Source organism: Microcebus murinus, chromosome 16 (genome assembly GCF_040939455.1).
Source record: "Microcebus murinus isolate Inina chromosome 16, M.murinus_Inina_mat1.0, whole genome shotgun sequence".
Lineage (NCBI taxonomy): Eukaryota > Metazoa > Chordata > Mammalia > Primates > Cheirogaleidae > Microcebus > Microcebus murinus.
Genome location: NC_134119.1, coordinates 20,709,225 through 20,733,930, shown reverse-complemented (window position 1 = coordinate 20,733,930; position 24,706 = coordinate 20,709,225). Strand labels below are relative to the sequence as shown.

The 24,706-nt window shown below is 42.1% G+C and overlaps 1 protein-coding gene and 1 non-coding gene across 2 annotated transcripts in view; both read left to right on the top strand.

Annotated features, from left to right (window-relative positions):
- SLX4IP (SLX4 interacting protein) overlaps nucleotides 1–24,706 on the top strand; it is a 186,357-nt gene that overhangs the window by 62,058 nt on the left and 99,593 nt on the right.
- LOC142861456 (U6 spliceosomal RNA) lies at nucleotides 12,214–12,315 on the top strand. Its single transcript, XR_012912685.1, has one exon. It is a non-coding gene; the product is annotated as a U6 spliceosomal RNA (small nuclear RNA).

Here is a 24,706-nt window from a genome sequence, read left to right as displayed (position 1 = left end):
GACGAAAGCCAGTGCTACTTGGGGAATGGGAAAGACATAGGAGATGGGGCATGTCTCCTTCGGCTGGGCCGTGAACTTGGGGCCCCTCCCCTGGTGAGTGCTCCCGGGAGGTTGCGCAAGGCTGGGCTAAGCTACTGGGCCAAGCTGAAGTAACGCCTCCCAGCTCTCATGTTTGTGTTGAAGATTCCTGTTTGGTAACCGTTTCATAGCTCTTTCTGCCACTTGACTCTGGGCTTGTAGTTAATGCTGTGCTCAGCATATTTCTGTGTGATCTCGACAAGAAATCTGTAGGCCGAAGACCTTGTGAGCTATTTCTGTTCTCTCTCTTTTACTCTCTCTCTTACTCTCTATTTAATATATTTCTGTATATTCTATATGTATAAATATAATCCAATTCTACTAAATTCCTTTTCTTCGAAAATACATTAAAATTAGATTTTAATAACTCCCCCCCTACCCCCCTTTAACCTACCCATTTATGAGTCCTTGCGTGGTAACATCTTGATTCACATTTTGGCTGTGGAACTACATAAACTAGTTTGTTGCATGGTGCTCCACTTTGTGTTCATGGTCATGATATTGAAACTTCGGGACCACACACAGATAGCAAAGTCTCTGGCCACTTAAGCATGTAAACAGTCTGGCTTTTTATAAAGTGGAAAAATATTTCTTATGCACTATTTTAACATGATCAGCATGTTGAAACTTGGTGTGCAACTGTGTCAACATTTCTTTGGCTCTGAAGAGCAAACCTGGAGAGCCTCATGGTAACATATAAAACGCAAAGCTGGTTTGTTTACTACTGGGATTTAGGCAGCAATTACAGTCTGAAGTTGACTTCCAAATTTGGGATGCAGAATAAGTGAAATAATTATTTTTGCATCGTGATTGTGCTAGTTAAAATAATGATTCCTTTTCAGATGGCTAAGATTCTTTCAGGAAATCAGAGGAAAATGGGTAGCTGGATTAGCATGAGGTCCCCTTGTAGAAAGGCCCATATTGGACCCTGCCTGACAGTATTTTCTTTTGTTTTATAAATTTCCTGAACACCTCCAAAGTGTCAGATCCTTTCCTACATGCTGGGCATGTGGATTAAAGACAAGTTGTCATGTCATGTTTCTTGCTCATGCTCTCTGGCTATCTTGAAGGGGAAACAAAGAGTAAATAAGTAATCAGGTAAACAGGCAAGAAGATGTTTGTGATTACTGTGAAATCCTTTGTTCAACATCAGATGTTTACTGAGGGCACCATTGAGCCCCTTGGGGATATGTCTATGAACAAAACAAACATACATTTCTTCTCTTATGGGCCTCGCGTTCTAGTACAGGACACAGACCACAAACAATAACCAACATAAACACATAAATTACAGAGTGTGTTGACACGTGGTAAGTACTATCCAACAAGAAAAAGTAGAGTAAGGTAAAAGGCATCACGAGAAGTGAGGCTCGGAATAGCGGACAGGCTGTGATTTTTTCTAGCTTTATTGAAGTGTAACTGACAAATAAAAACCATATCTATTTAAGGTGGACGTGGTGATTTGATATACTTTTACATTGTGAAATGATTATCACCATCCAGTTAAACACGTGCATCTCCTCACATAGTTACCATTTGTGTGTGTGTGTGGGGTGGGTAGAGGGCAGGTGAGAACACTCATGATCAACTCTCTTAGCAAATTTCAAGTAAAACTGTGGCCCAGGAGCGCCTCACTGACAACCCTTGAAGAGGTGCGGGAGTGAGCGCAGCTGTGTCTCTGAGAGAGTGTTCTGGCCTGTGGGAGACCGGTGTGCTCAATAAGCAAGGAGGCAAGTGTGGCTGGCACTGAGAGAATAAGAGGAGGAGAGTCAGGGAACTCGGTACACACGAAGGAAACCAGGTGCTGTGACAGAGGATGCCACTTAAGGCCTTAGGTGAGGTGGTGAGATTTGAACTGAAACCCAAAGGATGTAAAGAGCCTGTCATGTGAAGAGTTAGGCGAGAGTGTTCCAGGTTGAAGAACTGCAAGGACAAAGGGCCTGAGACAGGAGAGGAAGGAGGACGGTGAGATATGGGGGGGCGGGGGGAGGGGAGAGAGCAGACAGCTCGGTAAGGTGGTGTGGTCCAGGCCAGGGGTTTGGATTTTAGTCTGTGTGAAACTAGAGGAGACACTCTCTTCTACTTGCTTTTCTCCTGAGAGCTCAGAGGAAAGAAGAATGCTGCATACTCTTAACCTAGGGGCGGAGAGCCACACAAGGGCAGGGGTTTGATCTGCTTGGTTCCACGCTGCATCCTGGCAGCATGGCACATGTTAGGCACAGTAAAGCATTAAGTGTTTGAAGGGATGAACAAGCAATGGCATATCTCCTGGGACAGAAGCCTATTATCTTTTTTGAGATATTTGGGAAATACAAAGAAACAAAAGTCTCAAGAACAACAGAACAGCATTTTCATACCAACTACCTAGAATTTATAGCAGTTAATGTTTTCAGCATATTTGCTTCCAGCTTTTTTAAATTATTTCTTTGTGTATACTTAAAAAGCATTCAAGGAACAGAGACATACATTCTCCTTTAAAATATATATATATATATATATATTTTAATTTGTATGTGTATAAACATTAAAATTCCTTTTAACTACCATCCTTGGTTGCTTTCCCCATGCTAGAGGCAAACATGCCTAATCATTTGTTAGCAGATCCTCCGTTTCTGGTTTGCATCTAGGGGAAGGGGAGGCAGAGATGGGAGCCAGAGTTTGAAAGAGAGGCGACTTGGCAGGCATGGAGGCCCAGCCTCAGTGGGCTGGAGTCAGCCAGTGTCTGTGCACAGACAGCCCTGCCTGCGGGGCATCAGCCTGCTCTGCAGGCACCTAGTTTGGCCTTAACATGGGCAGAGCCTAGGACAGCCCAGCCCGGAAAACCTTTTCTTTAACATGATTTGTCTTGGGTTAGTTTGCCCTTGTCCTGTGTTAGTTACCTTCAGCATCTGAGATGCTCAACAGGTGTGATGACTCTTCGAGATAACTAAAGCATATCCCTTTTTTATTTGAAACACTTTTAACAGAAAATGTCCTACAATACCTTGCAGATTTATAGTGTGTGTTGTATATCTTAAATTAGGTGTGCTCGCCTTGGTGTGGATGGGTTTGATCTGTTTTCTGCACGCTCATTGCTGTATCCATGAATGTTCCCAGGGGCTGCTGGCAACGTGTTCCTGCTTAAATGGCCCAAGACCGCCTTGCTTTGCTAGCAGTCACCGTCCTCCCTTCCTATCAGCTGCCAGCTCTCCTCTTTTGCCGTTGTCAGGGAGCCTGCCTCTGAGTTCCCATCTGCTGGGGCCTGGGAAAGCAGATAGTCAAATTAAGTAAATTCTGGGAAGGGCCAAAGACTCCAAGTGAGTGGCTCTCCATTGAGGGGGTTCCCTGTGGGGCTCGGGGGTGGCTGTTAAAACTTCCCAGCCTGACGTCTTAATGTTAATCGGCAGACACATTTGGACCATGGTCTCCCCTGGAGAGCTGCGCTGAGAATCGGGGCTGCGGGGAGAGGCTCTGCAAGCATTCTTCACCTGCTCCGTGATGGATTCATTTCCCCGCTTCCACTTTCCTGTGATTCTTTCCATTAACGTCTGACCTAGTGCCAGGGCACAGGGTCTCTCAGAACTGCCCTGATGATTGGCTTCAGGTTATAGTTCAGCATTAGAGAAATATGACTATAAAATTGTGGCAGAAAGTCACTGCTGGTCTATAAAGCTAATTCTCTTTTCTAAAACCAATCATTCAGTTATAGGTGGTGGGGGAGCATTGAGATAATCTCATTCCAGTTTGTAGTTTTATAGCTGAAGAAACTTAAAGCCCCGAATGGAAAATGATATGACTTAGATTCACTGAGTTGAACATTGCTGGCAAAGGGCACCATGGAGCAACCTGGCCACTGTGGACAAAAATGCTCTGATTTGGGGCTATGGTCTATCGGAGCACAGTGGCTGCGAAGTGGGACAGGCGTGGCAACCATGTAAAGTAGGTAGTCTCTCTTCTGTGCCTCATTCCCCACGCTCGGTGGGATTATCACCATGATGCAGGCCAGGTTTTCTTCTGCTTAAAAAAAAAATGGTTTTAAAAAGTGATTTGGAACCCATTCACTCTGTGGCCAAAGTTTTTAATGCAGAAAGATGCCCGCTGAGCATTATTTACCATGGTGAAAAGTTGGAGACAGCTGGTCCAGCATTGGGTTGATGAATAAACTTCAAGAAAGCTATAGAACAGATTATTGTGAAGCCATTAAAATTAGAGGTACAGAATTGTTAATAACAAGGTTATTGACAGAATCACTGGTCATTTTTGAGCCTGTTGTAATATTAACTCAAATAGGCAGAATTAAAAAGTAAGAAAAACTTTCTTTTTCAAAAGAAGCAAATGGTCAGAGCAGTTATTAGTCCCTCTTCCTGACTGGTAAAAGGAAAGAGACTGTGGACCACCCTGTACTAGATACTACTACTGTGACACTGCTATATGATTTTTATCCTTATAATAATCACTTGAGGGTCAGTATCACAAATTTGCTATTCTCCTTGGAGAAATTCAAGGTCAAATATGAGTAACTGTCATGATTTGAACCCCTTCTGGCTCCAGAGAGAAAGGGAAAGGAGAGTTGGAGAAAGTAATAGTACCAAGTAGCGGGGGTAGGATAGGGTGGGGGTGGTGGGCAGTGTTTAGGGCAGAAGCAACTCTCGTTAGGGAGACCAGGTGAGGAACCATATGTGAGCTTCCCTGTAAGTGGTGGAAGCTGCAGGATCCACACTGGTAGCATGTCCCTACTACGCTGAGTGTGATGCCACTGTACAACATATAGGATGGGTTTTTCCTACAACATGGCCCCAACATGCAAGCCAGCCGTATTATCTGCTACTTAACCAAGAAACAGTGATTTGTTCCAACACTGGAGGAAAAGCAAAACTGTAGTTCAAGATATTTTCAGGAGTAAATTTTAATACAGGCATTTTTTTTACTGAGTTTAGAACCTGATCATTGTAGAGGCTGAGTCCACTCTGTGTGTCTAATAAATAAGTGTTGTTATGTGCCTGTGCAAGCCTGTGAGGCCTTGAAATGTAACTTTGTCTCTGTATATTGCATTTATCAGGCATCCAGTTGGAGATTCTGAGAGAGAGTAGAAGATGAATGCAGGAGTAGAGAAGGAGGGGAAGGAAGGGATTGTTACCTCGTACACCTACATCATGCCATGCACTTCCCCAAGTGAAGAGGAGAAAATAGAGCTAATTTTCAGCAAGTCTGTTCACCTGCTACTCTGTGGGATTTAGCAGGTGCAGTCTCATTGAATCTTTACTACATCCTCTTGAGAAAAGAATCATTATGCTCATTTTTCAGTTGTAGAGTTGATATTCATACCCAGGTCCGCACAGGTCAAATCCAGATCATTCTTCTGCTTCCTTCGGCAGCTTCAGGCAGCTCACACTCTGGGCAAGGCAGGGGGCGAGCACCGGGCTAGCATTGCTGCACATTGGCTGTTGAATGCCAGGATGCACGGCAGGGCTTAGGAAGGCAGCAGGGAACTGTGTGGTTTGTGGTGGCCTCATCCTAAAGGCTACACTGTCCCCGTGGCCTGGCTGTGAAGGCAGCCGTGGAACTGGGCTCAGGAAAGCTCCAACAGAGATTCAAACCCCACTCACCAACTCCCACCAGCTTTCTAGAAACTGCTGCTGAGAAGCACAAGGGGAAAGCTGATGGAAGGGTCAGGACAGCCCTACCAGGTGACGATGAGAGCATGGGCAGCTGAGGGGAGGCAGGTACTGCTCCAGAGGTACTTAGGTTGCTTTCATTCATAGGGTTCAGCTGCTTTCTGTTCCCATCAAATCAAAGACTAGACTGCAAACTGCTGATGGGTATATGTCCCCCTGACTGCTTTCAGATCAGCTTTCTGGGGCTTTGACCCCACCTGCTGCAGTGGATAAACATGTGTCTGAGGTACCAGGTCCTGGTCATCTATCCCATTCCTTTGCTCTCTTCTCACCCCCGCCCTCTGTCCTCTTTCCTCAAGATGCTTCAGTCCCCTGGTCAGTTCTCACCATGTCCCCTGCTGTGGCCCCTGTCCTGGTCTGGCACCTTGTTCCCCAGAGCTGGTGCAGAGCTGCCTCCAGGGCTGTCCCAGTGCTCAGTGCCTCCACACCTGCTTCCAGGCAGCCTGGGGAGTGGGGTTAGTGCTGTCCACCAGTCCTGGTGTGATCTTGGACTTGACCCCTCATGGTTCACTTTGCTAATCCGAGGAGCATGTACAAACTCGACAGGGTTGGCATGAGAATGGTGTGAGGAAGTAATGTCTGAGAAAGGGCCTAACATGTCTTCCCCTCCCTCTCTCCCCACTTCATCTTCCTCTAGCTTGAGGTTTCCTGCTCTCAAAGGCTGTCTAATAATGTGCTAAGAAGGGCATTAGGCTGGCGCACTGTGGTTTCCTTTCTTACTCTTTAGCCATGGGGCATTGGCCAAGTCACTGGTCTTTTATGAGGCTCAGTTTCCTCATTTGCAGGGATGGGAGTAGGACTACCCACCGTGCTAGTCCTTATAAGTGGTTGTGCTTTATGAACTAAAGTACCATGAAAGAAAAGCAGTTGTTGGATGTTCCAGTGTACCTCCCTCACCTGGGGGAGACGAGATGGATGGTGTCAAAGATTCAGTAACCTTATGAAAAGACTTTCATGCTAATCATTCAAAAAGAAAAAATGGACTGTGTGTGTTCTAGTAGTACACTACGTTTACCCATTTGTCCACCCCCAGCTTCAGTGGCGTTACTCTTCGTGTTTCAACTGTGATTTTCTACAGCAAGTCTATTCTCTCTCCTCCTGTTCCTCTTTTATTTATTTATTTTTTAAAGAAACCTTGATCTGTATTCAGACTCTGAACTAATGACCTTGAGGCACTAAAGAGTGCATGAGCGATGTCCCTTGCTGCTACGTGTATCTTTTGTTCTGGATACCGTCTGCCTGCCTGCCATGGGCAGTGGGGGACAGTGGAAGGGAGCCCGGCCGTAGCTTTAGGCACCTGGCAACTCATTCATGGGCCCAGGACGAATGGGCCTGGCATGAACTGGGTACAGTGGTACCTCTGAAAGTCCTGCCAGCCCAAGCCCCTGGGTCTATTGGTGGAGACTGGCCCACTCCCTGGGTTACTTCCTCAGGGCACCATTAAGCCCTTGCCCCGCCATTGACCCTTCTGGCGCAATGGAACCAGCTTGTTTTCTTATTCTGTTCTAAATTGCTGATAGTCCTTTCCGAACTTAGGTTTGCAATACATTGTTCTCATAATCAGCTGACACCCATGTATTCTCTGGTGTACCATACATATTTCCTCATTAGTAAGATGGGGCTGATGGTGTGTATTCATCTTTCGGATACACATAAAGCTTTCTTAATCATAGTCTCAGAGAAAAACACATTGAAAGTCACTTATTCAGATTCTTACTCTTCTGCAGTCCCTTCAGCATCCTCCCTGCCACAGGGTCATAGTGCCTCTGGGGATATTGTCCTGGATGTTGGACTCGACTCTATGAGAATGTCTGTTCAGCTGACTCCCGGGCAGGCAATAAGGCGATAAGGCTCTTCCTCACTTTGAGCTGAAATCTGCCTCCGTGAAACCTCCCTTCAGTTGTTCTAATGTTGTCAGTAGAATATGTCCACCAGCTCTTCAGCAGTAACGACAGTACAAATGGCCAATTTAACAAAATTGGCCACCTTACTAAATGCTCGCTACCTCCCTGTGTGGAAAGTCCTGTTCCCACGCCAGTTTTGCAGACGAGGCTTGAAGAAGGTAAAAAACCCACGGTTAGGTGGTCAGATTGAGAACAGAGCCCTGAGTCACCACGTTCTGCTGACACACTCTGCATGTGACAGCCCTTCCTGTCACAGTCCTGCCTTTACCAACACCAAATCTTCTCTCCTTCTGTATCAGTTGAGTTCCTTTGGTCGTTCTGTTTGTAATGTTCTCAGATATCACACTCAGTCATTCCTACTTCTTTGGATTCTTTCTAGTTTGACAGAATCCTCTGGAAATTTGGTGCCCATGAGGAAGCTGTGTTTTGATAGATTTTAGTTTCATTTTAAATATGGAATTGCCACATAGTAAAAACCCATGCTTATCATAAGAGAAGTAATTTGCTGGGTTTTTTTTCTTGTCAGAGAATAGCACACAAATGTGAGATTATGGGATTGGAAGGCTGAGTGACTTGAGTCTAGAACAGGGTTTGGCAAAATTTTTCTGTAAAGAGACAGACAACAAATCTTAGGTTTTGTGGACCACAAAATTTCTATTGCATGAACTTAACTCTGCCATTGTGCGAAAGCAAATACAGACAGTATGTAAACAAATGATCATAGTTGTGTTCTAGTAAAATTTTATTTATAAAAACAGACAACAGCTGGGTTTTGACCTTGGATCATAGTTTGTACTTGATAATGACAGAATTACAAGTGGGTGCTAAGGATAGTCCTTGATGTTTTGGCATAATTATCGGTAGCACCCCTTTTTAGTTTCAGAAGTGTCTTGGTCAATGAATTAATGTGTTGTCACCCTAGTATTATGTCACTTTAAGGTTCTTTTTTTCTTTTCTTTTTTTTTTTTTAAGTCAGAGTCTCACTCTATTGCCCAGGCTCGAGTGCCGTGGCATCAGCCTAGGTCACAGCAACCTCGAACTCCTGGGCTCCAGCAGTTCTTCTGCCTCAGTCTCTCAAGTAGCTGGGACTACAGGCATGCACCACCATGCCCGGCTGATTTTTTTATATATATATATATATATTTAGTTGACCAATTATTTCTATTTTTAGTAGAGATGGGGTCTCACTCTTGCTCAGAGCTGGTTTCGAACTCCTGACCTTGAACGATCCACCCCCCTCAGCCTCCCAGAGTGCTAGGACTATAGGTGTGAGCCACCACTTGGGGCCACTTTAAGGTTCTTGATATGAGACTAAGATGAAATAGAAACTGTGGTTTCTATCCCAACTACAGTCAATCATTCTGTGTTACAAAATAATTTGTGTCAGGACTTTTCTGCTTTAGGTGACTGTTCCGTAGTTTCCTATTCTGTTCTAGTCCAAAAAGAAGGCCTGGCAGTAGAAGAAAACTCAGGGAGGGAAAAACAGAGACCTGCCAGAGGAATATCCCTAGCTCACTTTTTTGGAGTAGTACCTGTATGCTGGGCCCCATACCAAGGGTTTTATATGGTCTGTCTCAGGAAATATCCACTAATCTCATGAGTTAAGTATGATTATTATTTCTATTTTACTGATAAGGAAACTAAAGGACAGAAGCTTAGGAACTTTGCCTAGGGTCACAGAGGTATAGTCGTTTGATTTGGATTTAGACCTGGACTGTCTTACCCCAAAACCTAAGCTGAACAAGCATGAAATAATTAAATTTAATTAAATAATGAAATAATTAAATTTAATCAGTCAAAGGCAAGCACGGGAGAAGGTTGGGATGAGGTGGCAGACATCACTTCCTACCTTATCCATCTTAGGCATAAATGTCACCGAGGTCGGGGAGTGTTAGCTGGGCCCTTTCCATGGTAGTAAAGGAATTACAAAATCCTAGGGGTGCTGGCTGAGAGAAGCCTTAAGACACTGGACAGACTTGAGGCCAGAAGATGCCAGGTAGGCAAGGACATCCTTGGATTTAGGGGATATAGGTTTTTGAGGAGGGCTTGGGGGCCACCTTTTGCATTAGAGCTGCCTCTGGCATGCCCAGGGCTTTGTCTGGCTGGGCGGAAGGACGAGAAGGTCAGGACAGTTCTGGCTGTGCTTCTCACTGGTCATTGGCTCTGTAGCAGAGCAAAGAAGTCAGTGTTCCCAGCTGCCTGGCACTTAAAATGTACATTTCCCCAGGACACCTGTGGCTTCTGGCAAGGACAGTGGCGAGAGAGTGGCCCACATTAGTCTCTGGACTCTTATACTTTAGACCCCCATACTCTCAGCTTAGTGATTTAAAGAGAACACCACGTTGTATATAATTTTCAAAGGGAGTTGCCTTCTTTAGATAAACCTGTGCCAAAAGGAAATCTTTAAAAATAATTCCCATCAGCTCTTATTATTTCTGGGTGGTATTTTTTTGTACAGTTTCCAAAGCAGTGACCCTAACTATAGTGAGGACAGTCATTTGGCGCTTTTGCAAACTACTCCGAGAAAAGTGCAAAGAAGGGTGCCCTGTAGGTTTGGTTACATAACTCCACCCGGGACAGGGGAGGTGGGGAGCCAGTGGGTTTGTCTCCTGGCCCCAACTTTCTAGCATGTGTCCTTCAAGGTATATTCTAGTTGATGTGCTTTCCCAGATTTTGAAAGTTGCCCCAGGACAACTGTCTGGCATCAGGACAAATGAGAAGATGTTTCCTGTTTGCTGACTCTTGCCCCAACTTCTTTCTCTGTTCTGTTAAGCCCTTGGCTAAATTCTTTCCTCTTGTATTCCACATTTTAAGTGGTGTTAGGGCACCAAGTTACAAAAATCTGCAAACAGTTAGTTGAGCATTCTGATCAGAGTATACTAAAGTTAAAGTTCTCATAGCACAGAAAGATCCCCCTCTGTATAATGCATTAAACATTTAATAACTGTACTAATAATCCCAAACACTTTTAATAGGCCACACGAGAGCCTTAATGTGGTTTAAAAAAAATGTATTTGTTCACTGTCAAGTTAACTTGCGTCAAGTTGAGAGAAATTATTTGAGGCAACTTTGAGAGTTGGAGGTATTTAAGCCTAGGAACAAGTAGTATATTCTGAAAGTAGTTTTTACGTAGAAAGAGATAACAGAAATAGGGTGAGTATTCACTTAGTGCAGTGTGCATGTCGTTGCAGTTTAATACTTTGCAGGTTGAGCAATGTCCCGCCAATCCATTGCATCTGTTGTGTGTCAGGGTCAGTGATTTTGAGTAAGGCTGACAGCAAAACAAGTGTCAAAACACAGGTCTCCCTGGCTTCAAGACCTGTTCTTTGATTAGGAATGTGGGCTGTTCGAATTTGGCTCTTTTTGAAGTATTTTAGAAAATAGGACACTATTGAGGGACAAAAATCAAAGGTGGATGTGTTTTGTACGAAATTAGATTCACATTTATTTTTAAGTTGAAGCAATTTTTGAGAAATTATTCTCTGGTGAAACAGGTGTGCCTTTGAAATGATGCAGTTGCTTTCCAAAGCTCAGAAAGAAATTAAAACAAGTACAAAGTCCAGTAATGTAATTACCAATTTTACTTTGTTTTGGCTTATTTAAAATAGCATTGGCTCCTTACTCCAAATGAAATCCAGTCAAAATACACAGTTATGATGAGAAATATCAGTTTCCTAAGTCCTTAATATATGCACAAGTATTTGGAAGGAAATGATGTCTTCTGTATAAAGTACATGTCATAAGCATAGCTCATCAGTTCACTAGCCTGAATACGGTACTTGAATGATGGCTTTTTTAAAATTTAAAAACTTTGTTTAGTTGAAAGTTTAATATATTTGCATATATTATTATTTTAGGTCTATTTGTATGTTTAGTGTCAGAATATTAGCTAGTTCTTTTTTTTTTTTTTTTTTTTTTTTGAGACAGGGTCTCTCTTTGTCACCTGGGCTGGAGTGCAGTGGTGTGATCATAGGTTACTGTAGCCTCAAACTTTTGGGCTCAAGTGATGGTTCTGTCTGAGTAGCTGGGGCTATAGGCATGTGCCACTATGCATGGCTAATTTTTTTTATTATTATTTTCTGTAGAGATAGAGTCTTGCTGTGTTGCCCAGGTTGGCCTCAAACTCCTAGCCTCAAGCCATCTTCCTGCCTCTGCCTCCCAAAGTGCTGGAATTACAGGCATGAGCCACTGTGCCCAGCCTCAGTTTACTTCTTTCATAAAGCTGATAATTTAAGAAAATAGTCTTTACACCTGATTTTACTATGTAGTCACCTGAGAACACCTCTCTGACTTGCTTCTTGGGGCTATTTTTATCTTCACCTTAGTATCTACATGGCCCATTTTTTGGCATGTGTAGGTGCAATACACATGCACAGAATGTAAATGTTTGCAAATTTTTATTCTTTCAGGGGAAGTTTAGTTTTCAGTTTAGAAAAAATAGCAGGTTATTGGTGATAGTAGATAAAATAGGTTAATGTTACTGAGCAAAGCTGAGAGTATGACTCTAATGAGATTTATTTTCCTGTGAGGCTTATCAACTGACTCTGGGGGCTGTTACAGAAAACAAATTCCCGCTCTTGCTTTAGCAGCATATATACTAAAATTGGAATGATACAGGGAAAATCATATGGCTCCTGCTCAAGGATGACACACAAATTGGTGAAGCATTTCATATTAAAAAAAAAAAAATTCCCAAGTGTTGACAGCATTCAGGAATGAGCATTCTGCCTTTTAAGATGTGTATGTGTGTTTGCACATGTGCATTCTGGGATGTTTTTATAACAAATCAGATTCATTGCTTTATTCTTCATCAAGATGGGTCTAACGTGGAGCAACTCAAAAGCTCACCCTATTGAAGACAGCTGTGATAGAAACATCAAGTAATAAGTTCACTGCCTTGTCTTCTTAGAAGGAATTTGCTGGCATCAGCAAAGCAAATCTCTTAGAGTGGCTTAGGTTGTCTCCATTGGCTTTTATTCCTCTTTCCCTTTCACAGAATGAAAAATGTCTGGGCAGTTACAGCTTTGTTCTAAAGTGGCCCATAATTTTGTCTGTGTTTTACATCCCGGTGGATTCCTAAGACCAAATATGGTATTGCTTCTCAGAGAGGCCTTCTTTTCTTTCCCTTCAATCTATACAATATTTAATAGATTTATTTTGAGTTCAAGATTATCTTTTAGGTCAGCCTGCAACATAAAACCTGCTAGACTAACGTGTCTGGATGAGCATGGGAGGAAGTACATATGTCCACTCCGGTCATTTTAAATTGTCAAGCCTTTGCATTTGAGATAGCATTCATAAGAATTCGTGAAATTGTTTTAAACCAATATTTTCTCTTGAGTCCACGCCATCAAATCCCTTACTGGTTCTTTGTTTCCATGTCTACCACCCAGAAAAGACCACTTCTGTAGTATCTGCCATCCCATGGTTGGTGCCATACTTGTGTTTTTGTAGCATTGCCAAAGGAGTACTGTCATGCCTCACCTTCTGGCTTGATAAGGGGAGATTCAGAGGCGGGACCAGATTCATGACAAAGGAGAGAGACATAGGCCAGAACTTTATGAAAAGGGGGATTAACAGGATGTTTTAACAGAAGCGATGTATCAGTAAGTATCTTCCTGCATATTAGAAATGAAAACTGTCAACATTTATTAAATGAAAATGTGACGTGTTCTCTTTAGGGAGAGGGGCATATCTTATGGGGTAGTAGAGTCCCAGAGTCACAAGTTGGACTACTACCTCCTTGACTGTAGCTGCTTTTTATAACATCTCAGTACCTACGTTTCTCATCAGTAAATTGGAACAGGAGATATTAGCCCCTGCTGCATGGTGTTGACATGAAGAATAAGTGAGAAGAGCATTTGGGGTATGTAGGAAGCCCTTAGCATGTGCTGACGATGGGGCTGCCCTTCCTGGAGGTGCTGAGAAGCGACTTGGGCTTTTTTGTTCACCAGCCTTGTCCGTTTACCATCAGTGAGTGCCAGAGCGAGTCTTCTAACTTCTCTAGGCCTTGATCAGTTGGAGCCTTTGCCAAATAAGGGATTTGCTATACGCAGGGTCCTTGCAGAAGGAGAATTTTATGTTTTTAAGCTGAAATTGTATTTCTCCCACAAAATAAACTGAGAATATATAATACTTTAAAAAATAAGAATTCTAGTTAGAAAAATTGTTCTGCTAGAAAGATAGACTTACTGGCTTCAGGAAAATGTTAATTAAACTGACATTGTTGCTTTCCTGCTGTAAATTGAGTCTTGCCACTCCAGATGGCCATTCTCCAACCAATGCTAGAGTCTTTTTTCTAATGAAGGCAGAGGATGTCTGCCGAACACAGATTCTTTCCTGCCTGGTGTTCTGAAAGTAACATTTATATAAAATAACTGTAAAATTATTGCACTAGAGAAATTTTTAAAAAATTTGTTTCATTGAGGTACAATTTACATGCAATAAAATGTACCCATTTAAGTGTACAGTTGGACGAGTTTTGACAGATGTTTATATCTGTGTAATAACCACTGCCTTATAGACCTTTAAAAACAGTTTTATTGAGATATAATTCACTTACCCATGTATGTGATAAGATTCACCCTTGTAAAGTACATAATTCAGTAATTTTTAGTATATTCAGAGTTATATAGCCATCACCATAATCCAATTTTAGACTATTTCATCACCTCAGAAAGAACCCCATGCCTATTAACAGTCTATTCCCATTTCTCTCCCCATCACTTCCCATCCTAGCCCAAGGCAACCATGAATTTATTTTCTGTCTTTATAAATTTTCCTATTTGGGGCATATCATATAAATGGAGCTATACAATATGTGATATTTTGTGACTGGCTTCTTAGCAAAATGTTTTCAGGGTCCAACCATGTAGCACTCGTCAGTACTTCATTTCTTTCTGTGATTAATATTCCATTATATGGATATGCTACCTTTTGTTTAGCCATTCATTGGTTGATAGACATTTGGACTGTGTCCACTTTTGTACTGTTATTACTAATGCTGCTAGGAATATAAGTGTGAAAGTTTTTGTGTACACTTACATGTTTTCATTTCTTTTGGGTATATACCTAGGAGTGGAATTGCCAAGTCATATGGTGACTCTGTATTTAACTTTTTGAGGAACTACCAGATGGTTTTCAAAGTGGCTGTACCATTTTACTTTCCCAGCAGCAGTGTGTGATGGTTTCAGTTTCTCCACATCCTGCCAGTTACTTATTATTGTCTGTCTGCTAGTTTACAGCCATCATAGTGGTGTAAAGATGTGTCTCAATTATGGTTTTAATTTGCATATTTCGATGGCTAATGATATTGAGCATTTTTTCATGTGCTTATTGACCATTTGTTTATTATCTAGAGAAATGTGTCCTGAAATCTTGTGCCCACTTATAAATTTGGTTATTTGTCTTTTTATTGTTGAATTGTAAGTGTTCATGTATACTCTGATCAGATCCATGGTTTGAAAGCATTTTCTCCATTCTGTGGGTTATCTCTTCACTTTGATGGTGTGCTTTTGAAGCACAAATATTTTTAATTTGGTAAGTCCAGTTTATCTATTTCTTCTTTTTGCCACTTGTATTTTTGGTATCATATCTAAGAAATCATTGCCTAACTAAGATCTTGAAAGTTTACGTTTATATTTTCTTCCAAGAGTTTTATAGATTTTGTTCTTAACATTTAGGTCCAAGACCCATTTGGGTTAATTTTTGTGTATGGTGGGAGGGGGGGAAATGGGCATTTATTGAAACCTTAAAATCTGTACCCACATAATATGCCAAAATAAAAAAAAAAAAAAATGGGCCCGACTTCATTGTTTGGGTGTGGTTACTCACAGCTGTCCCAACATCATCTGTATGAACATGTTTTCTTTTCTTCTTAAATCTCTCTTTAATCTTGGAATCACATTATAGCCTTTGAAAGAAAACAGTAATTCCCTGTCCATCCTCTATTCCCACTCCCCAGAAGTGTTCACTCTAAACTCTTTTAGCTGTTTCTTCTGGTTTATAACCTCCATATTTATAAATAGCATGCTTATTTGGCATTTTCTTGAGTATTAAGGCTCAATATATTTATTTTGACACACATTTCTGTATAAATCCTTTGTGTTTTCATTATTATGACAATATTGTACATTATTACGACAGTTTTTACTGCTGAGCCAAGCAGTGTACTCTGATTACATTTCCTTTCTCTTTGAGTTACTTCCCACCCCTTTTTTGTTTTCATTTGCCTGCTCTCTTTAGCAGAGGAGTCTCGCTGATCTGCCCCTCACTCTCCAGCAGCTGGTTAAAGTGCTGCCAACCCAGTTCTCTACACGGTTGGACCTAGCACACAGGTAATCTTCCTATTCTTTTTTTCCCCCATCATCTTTCCTTTTGTTGTATGAGTCATCCCGCCTGGACTCCTCTTTCTTAGCTGCATTTATTCTAGGCTGGTGGTTCTCCATGATCGCTGGCCTTCCAGAGGCTTCCTTTTGCTCTCTTAGGAGCTCTCGTCACCCCTTCCCTGCTTTCTAGTTTAGCGTGAGTGTTTCTGTCAAGAGTTCCTTTACACAGAGTTGAAGAACCTGATGCCTAGACTAATAAAGTGCCTTCTCTAATATCCTCGAGTTAGTCTTTTCCTGCTCAAGGCTACTGAAAATGAATAAAAATCAATTAAAATGCTGAGTCAGGAGCAGCTTATGTACTCTGAATGGCAATCTTATTCACCAGGACTAGAGTGCTGGGAACCAAGAGGTCACCAGGAAAAGGCTGGAAGTAATGCTGCGTCCCTATATATGGCCACCAAGGCCCAAGCTCCTTCCTCCCACATCTGTCTTCATGCAGGAACTGCTTCTCTTTTTTCTTTTTCCCTTTTTTTAAATTTTTTTGATTTCAATAAATTTAGGAGTGCAAGTGGTTTTTGGTTACATAGATGAATTATATAATGGTGAAGTCTGGGCTTTTAGTGTACCTGTCACCTGAGGGTGAAGAGGGGACACTGTTGGTGGAAATGTAAGTCTGTACAACCTCTATGGGAAAGGATGTAGAGATTTCTCAGAGTACTAAAAGTAGGTGTGCCATTCAGTCCAGCAATCCCACTACTGGGTATCTACCCAAAGTCTGCTTCTCTTTTTTACATGACTCTAAAGCACTTAGCTATTTGGCTTTCTATGGCACAACAGATAATCTGAAAATTTTAAAATTTAGGAGCAGAGGGAGTGTTAGAGATGGGCATACTATGACTAATAAGTGCCACTTATTAGCTAAGGGGACAGATGGGCAAATCATTATAAAAATCAATCCATAATTAGTAAAGACCTGAATTATACGTCATTTGATTTTATTTTAGAAAGTCATGTGTGAGTCAGGATCACACAGAAGTGTCACTTTATTAGGACACTCCTCAGTGACTGGCCTCTCTTCTTCTCTCCCACCCTTCCCTCTTCCTTCAAGAGATATTTATCAAACAGCTCCTTTGTGCTAGGCACAGTGCCTGGTGTTCCTTATGAACATGAAGTGCTTAAAGGAGTAGCTTCAATTATTAATTATCTGAAAAACAGTCTTATGTAGAATAATCCATGTGTCACAATTGTAAAAGAATTATTACCTTAGCCTATAATGGAACTTGTATTTAATAATTTAACCCCCCCTTACCTGCTTTTAAAAAACACATCATAATGACTGTGCTTATAAATGGTATTTATATCTCTAAAACTATTTATATCCAATAAGTTTTTTTAAGTATATGTGTATTTCAGTGATACTTATAAAGACAGATTGCAAAGGTTTTTTTTTTTTTTTATCTTATTGTTATAACCTTGCCTTAGTTAACAAGGAAATCTATTATGAGAGCATGTCAAGATTCTCAAAAACTGTTTTACGTAATATGTTGAAATAAAAATATACTGAATGTGTGTGTTAGGACACTATCTTTAAGTCTGACCACTTCCTTAGAACAAAAAAATCTGGAAGTGGTCTTAGTCATGATCTGGACCAACACTTTCAGATTTTCCAGAGCGGACTGAGGTTAAGATTTTTGAGCGAATATAGTACTGAAGTGAAACAGAACCCACCCTGCTGTGCCACCTCTCTCTGTTATCAAGAAGAGACAGCTTCCTTCTTTGAGCAGATCTAGTCCTTGCACAGTAAAGGAACTAGTTAGAACTTCCATTAACCGCAGACATGGAAGAGGAAGAAGCAACGGTGGCAGGTGACAGGAATCACCAAGATGGGCTGAGTGGCAGCTGGAGGCAGGGGAGACATGGGCTCAACAGTGCAGAGATGCTAAACGGGCTTGATTAAATGTGTGACATGTGAGCATTAGAGATAATCATTAGTAAGGCAAAACTGGAAAATGTCTGTTTTGATCTTCTGTCAATAGAAAATGTAGGTTGTACTGCAGTTAATGTGGTAGAATTATTAGTTCTCTCTTAGTGTTGCCTTTTTCTTGAGATCTTAACTTTTTCTTGCAAACACTTATTAAAGCCCTCCTAACAATCTCGGTGACATAAATCAATGGTTCTCAAACTTCTTCTCCTCCACTATTTTTTCTTGAAACAGAGTCTTTCTCTGTCGCCCTGGGTAGAGTGCCGTGGTTTCCTTGTAGCTCACTGCAGCCTCAAACTCCTGGACTCAAGGGATCCTCCTGACTCAGCTTCTTGAGTAGTTGGAACTACAGGCATGCAGCACATTGCCTAGCTGACTTTTGTGTGTTTAACAGAGACTCTTTCTTGCTCAGGCTGGTCTCAAACTCCTGAGCTCAAGCAATCCTCCTGCCTCAGCCTCCCAGAGTGCTAGAATTACAGGCATGAGCCACCGTACCCGACCTACTCCTCCCCCTTTTAAAAGCTATGTAGTCTTAAAGTGAAATGAGGAAACAGAGTATACAAACCCATAGAGTAGAGGTGCTGTGTTGGTGGGAGCCAGTGTTCCCTTTTCTTCCCCACAAGCAGGCCAACAGGGAACAGAGTGAGGGCCATGCATGGCCCTTGGCCTCCTGGGCCTGCGGGTGCTGGTGACAGCACATGAAACTAAAACTTGGATTTTGCCAACCTGTTGTATTCTCGCCCACATGCCTCACTCCCATTAAAAGCCCTTCCCTCACCCAGATCTGAGGGGTCCTGGAGAGGGGAGTCATCTCACGTGCTCACATATCAGCCCAGGTGGCTACAGCTGGTCTCCTTCCCCACAGAGCATCATCCTTGTTCTTAACCCACTATGCCACTGGAGCCCACCCACAGATCCAGAAAGGGATCATGCCCCATGGCGTGGCCCCTTGGTGGGGAAGGGGGTCCCACCACAGGGTGGCTTGGCCATTCTGTGAATACAGAGTTTGGTAGGACAGCACGTCACCGCCACCTCACTGGGTGCACAACAACACCCTTCCGTACTGCCCTAAGCTGTCACTGAACCCAGGTCACACTGCAGTGTCTCCTTGCCTCTCTCCTTCTCTGCGTTTGCTAGACCTGCCTGTGTGTGTCTGCACCCCAAGTGCAAACGGGTCAAGTCTTTCCTCCACGTCAACCCTGTTGGCACAGGATGGGCCAGTGGGTACAAATATACGGAGCAGGTGGCAGTGACTGCCTCCCTGGCCAGATGATCTCAAGCTCTGTTCCATGTGGAAGGGACACTCTGCCACAAGATACTGTGATAGCCACTGAGAGGTAGAAATGGCTCGTAACTTTCTCCTCCTAGTGGAAGTTTATATTAAATTTGTTTCTAGTGATAAAGGTACATGTAAGCTAGTTCACAAAGGGGAAATGGGAGTTGAACTCATTCAAATCACATTTAACTGATTTTCGTAATTGTTAGATTGCCTAAATCTTTCCCCTCTTTCAACTGACCTCTGTATGTGAACATAGTCAAATGCTTTTGAATTTATTTCTCCATATCTATAGGTGTATCCTTTTATGGAGAGAGATTAATTATAAGAAGAATAAAGTAATAGATTCTTTACCTTTTAAAATGTTGCATTAAACTCTAATAACTTTTTAAAATGAGATAGTAAGCACCATGAGAGACAGGGAGCAGGACTGCGTATTCACATCGCCTTCCCCGGGGCCTGGCAGCAAGCTGATTTAATGAATGGATGAATAATTTATTGCAGGAGGTGATACATTGGAGCTGTCTGCTGGAGGATGTATTATGTGAGAAGCTCATGTTAAGCTTTAAAATCACGAGCAGATTAAGAAATCTTTTTAAGAGATACCTCTCGTTTATATAAACAAGAAGTCACATTATCGTTTAGCTACAACCAAATTCTTACTTGAATCTATTAAATACATTTTTTAAAGGATGTGAAACAGAAGTATCATTTTTTTTATTTTTTTATTTTTTTGGGACAGAGTCTCACTTTGCTGCCCAGGCTAGAGTGAGTGCCATGGCGTCAGCCTAGCTCACAGCAACCTCAAACTCCTGGACTCAAGCAATCCTACTGCTTCAGCCTCCCGAGTAGCTGGGACTACAGGCATGTGCCACCATGCCCGGCTAATTTTTTCTATATATATTAGTTGGCCAATTAATTTCTTTCTATTTATAGTAGAGACGGGGGTCTCGCTCTTGCTCAGGCTGGTTTTGAACTCCTGACCTCGAGCAATCCACCCCACCTCGGCCTCCCAGAGTGCTAGGATTATAGTGGCTTGAGCCACTGCGCCCGGCCAGAAGTATCATTTTTTTTTTTTTTTAAATGAATGGGTAGGAGGAGACAGCAATGCCTGGTGGTTTGGTTTGTTTTTGTTCTTGTCTGGGAGGGCTGGGCTGGCCGATCTGATGTGGGGACTGGGCCCATCAGGCCCATGGCCTTGAAGACTGTGGGTTAGGAGGTGTGGAGAAAGCAGGAAGGCCCAGTGACAGCAGAAAGGCCCAGTGACAGCAGCAGGTCAGAGCTGTGTGAGGGAAGAAGGCTGCAGGCCTCATGGGGCTGGTAAAGTGGACTGGCTGTGTCCATTTGGAATTTATTGTACAGCTGCAGGGACAGGTCGCAGAACTCTAGGGTGGGAAGACACTCTGCAGTGCTCCTGTCCTCTGCTCCTCTTTGAGAATCAGCATGGCTCTTCCCAGGTTCTATTGCAGCCCCGCAATGCCCCAGTTTATGTGTGACAGGTGTGGCCATACAGGGAGATGCTCCTGACCACCCACCCGCCCTGCCCTAGTTCCACGTTGCTGAGAAACATGAAAGGATTGTTCCATCCGCTATGATCAGGCCTGGGATGAAGTCAGAAACACACAGGGCTCCCAGGGGCCCACTCAGTGGTGATGAGAAAATAGTCATAGGGAAGAGGTCTAATTGGAAATTCGGTTTGCTGTATGCACAAAAATGTCTTTGATGTTTAAAATAATTAATATTTTTATGAGTTGCTTTTAAGTTTTTATTAGACCTGTGGGGGCGCAAGATGGCAGTGGAACTGCAAAAGTGTGAGCCAAGTGATGTGTGTGAAGAAGACAGCACAATGTTGAGGAGGAGGGCTGGGGTTCTGCCAGTTACTCACCATTCGCTCTTTTCAGAGCCTCAGTCTACAGAGCTCAGAAATGGGGATAATGATTCGTGCTTACCCACATCTGAAGCTCTCAGCACATCCAGAAGTCTGATCTCCTGCCCCCTGTCACACTTGCTTGTTTCTTGGACATTTCTCCTTGTCATTTCTGCTGTCATTGTCTTGGTTCAGGCTGTCATCTCCTGCTGCTAGGGCTCCAGAGCATGTACTTAACTAGTGTCATTGACTTCAATTTCTCCCCTCTGCACCCAGCCTCCCTTTTGGATTCTGGGTCATCCGTGTGTGTGTGTGTGTGTGTGTGTGTGTGTGTATCCTGTATGATAAAGAGAAAACTTCTTAGAACATTATTTAAAAATAAAAATCAAATCTTTACAGTCTGTTCCAGCCTCCCTTTTTCTTCTTCAAATGTGGTTTCTTTATAATTCACATTTTAAAATCACGTTTATGTATATACTATTTAAAATATCAAATGACAGTACTACATACAAGGATTTTTAAGGAAAAGTATCAGACTCCTGCCTCCACTTCTTCCTATCCCCAAATCCTATATCTCAGAAGACACCTCTTTTTAGCCATTTATCTTGTAATTTCCTGCTTTGCCAACTGTGACATTATCTGTTGACTTTTGTAGATGGGAATTTGACACTCTTGCTTCCCATCTACCCCCATAGAAACTAATCTTCTTTCTATCTTCCATAATTGTGTCACAATGTTTACTTAAGTCTGTATTTAAAGTTTGTTATATAATTATATAAGTATTTTCACTGCTTAGCCAAACTATACTATGAATATATTTTCTTACTGTTACAGTGGTTTGTTTAGACTAGAATTTAGCGCTACCTCTTTTTTTGGAGGGAGTATAGTTTTCCTTGTTTCTATCACTATTTTCCTCCACAATGACCAAAATGAACTATAAAGTTCTTCTAAAGGGTATTTCCCTGCTATAAAACCCATCACGTGATGTGTCGGCACATCTCCTTGTCTCTTCCTGGAGATGTCATTCTGCTGCTGTCTGGACGGGCAGTGTACAAGGCTTCGGGCACCAATGTCATCTTCCACTCAGCTCCACCTCTCTTCTGTGTTAGATCCTCTTGTTGTTTTTTTGTTTGTTTGTTTGTTTTACGTTACACTTTCCACTTTCTGAGTTTATTCTTTGGTGGGGCACACCCTTAGTATCTTCCTGAGAAAGGAATGCAGATGTGGGGTCTTGGGGTAAATGCCTGGCTGCCAGCATTGCTAGAGCCCAGCCTCCATGCTCAGCTCCCTGCAGTCTGTCTCCTGCTCCTTGCTGGCGTGGCAGTTGGTCTTCCTGTTCCATCCTGCATTTCGGGTCTCATCTTCCCTCAAAGCTAGTACCGAATTTCACCTGGGCACTTTTACATCTCTGCGTTGTCCACTCACTTCCCACAGACTCGAGGGCTCTTCCCCAGTTTTCTACCTGGTAAAAGTCTAGTCACCAAACTAGATGTCTGTTCAGGTGATAAAATTATAGTTGAGAAAAAGCATGATTTCCACTTTGGTTTAGCAAAGCATGAAAAGTCAGTTTTTAAGCAGGTGTAAGGGAATTGTTGGGTTCGGATTTGTCAACTCCTATGATCCTTTTTGGGATGAGCTAGGATATAATTCTTGAGCAAATACAAATTAGTAGTGTTTTCTCAAAGCAATTTTCAGCGTAACAGGTAACTTCAGAAACGTTAACTAACAAATGCTAACGTTTGTCTGAAATATGTCCTCCAGATACCCACTCATGTTGTTCCATAAGATTATTTTTGATCTGCTGCAATGTTTTTAGTAGGCTTCTGTATTAGTTCCCTAGGGCTTATCATAACAAAATACAAACCAGGTGGTTTCAAACAATAGAAATCTATTCTCTAGTAGTTCTGGAAGCCAGAAGTCTGCAGTCAAGGTGTCAGCTGAGCTGTACTTCTGGGGGCTCTAAAGGAAAAATCATCCTTTGCCTCTTTTAGCTTCTGGTAAGTGCTGGCTTCCTTGTAATGTGGCCACATCTCTCTGCTTTATCTTTATGTCACCTTTTCCTCTATATCTCTGTCTTCTCCTCTTTGTGCCATTTATAAGAGCATTTAAGATTGGATTTAGGGCTCATGCAGGTAATCTGGGATAATCTCTTCATCTCAAAACCTCTAATTTAAATGTCTGCAAAAGACCCCTTTCCCCAAATAAGGTAACATTCACAAGTTCCGGGATTAGAACGTGGACAACAGGGGCCACGATTGCATCTCCAACAGCCTTCAAAGCAAGGTGCCCAGTGAGATAGATATGTGGTCTCTGTCCATAATCAAAAGATACGTTGTCATCTGGTCATGACACTCAACCCATCAATCAGTATTTTGCTGGTTCATTCTTTCACTTAACAGGTAAACGTACTGTATACCAGGCCTTGTGCTCAATGCCTGCTTTATAAAAGCCAATAAACACAAAATCCTGCCCTCAAAGAGCCCACAGTGTTGCCAGAAAGACCAGCTTGCCCAAGATGCTCCTAACCTATTATTTGAATATATTCTTCAATAGCCATAAAAATAAGGAATTAAAAATACAAAGAGAAACTCTGGCAGGAATATTGGATACATGTGAAAGTTGCTGGGGGAAGAGTAGTCTGAGGGTTTACCAACCAGAGGTGTTTTGAGCAGACTTTTAGCGTGCAGAGTGGCTTTATGATACAAAATGAACAAGCCTCACATTAACCTTTCTGCAGAATCCTCTCAGTTTTCTCAATACGAGGCCTTTTACTTCTTGCCCTAAAGATTTACTCTGTTGCTTCCCCAAGGCAGGTGTTTCTATAAAGTGCAAGGCAAATGGGAGGTACTCTTCAGCCTCTGGAAATGCTTTATCACTTTCATATTTTTTAGGTATTTGGTTACACTCAAAATGATTTCTCTAGGGTATTTTTGTAAGGCTCTCTTGGACTTCAGTCTAAGGAAGCATAACTTAGAAACCCCAAATGATCATCTGTATCAGAGGTTCTCATCCAGGGTTTCTTTACAGTACGCTGTGTTTCAGGTAAATTATCACTAATAGAGTACCTACATTTGTCAGTGGTTTCTTTCCAAAAAATTAAAAAAGATGGACGTGTGTTTAAGGTTACCCATTTCTGTAATTACTCCTTTTCATTTGCATTCCATCCTGCTGTTTCATTAGGGAAATAGAAGTGAAGAGGGACAGCTGGTGCCTCTGTAATTGCACAGTAACCCCCAGCCTGCCTTATCTGTGCACCCCTGGGAGCAGGTCACTCTGGCTTGCGTGTTCCAATTTAAAAAAAAAAAAATGTTGACAGACCTGGTGGTTCTACCTTTCCCAAGTAATTGATCATTACTGGGTGTTGTGTAACTATTGCTCAGGTAAGAGAATAACTTACTTTTATTTTTCACTTTCAAAGAAGTTAATTAAATAGTTTTGAGTTCTTACAAGTTAATTCAAAATGGCTTATGTTTTCCAACTCTTAAACTTAAGTTGTGAGACTAGTACAATTTATAATTAAAACAAAGCATCAAGGCAATAAAAAAAATGCTTCATTCTTAAATGGACCCTTCATGGGAATATGACATTAGTTTGATAAATATCATTTTGAAATGTGATT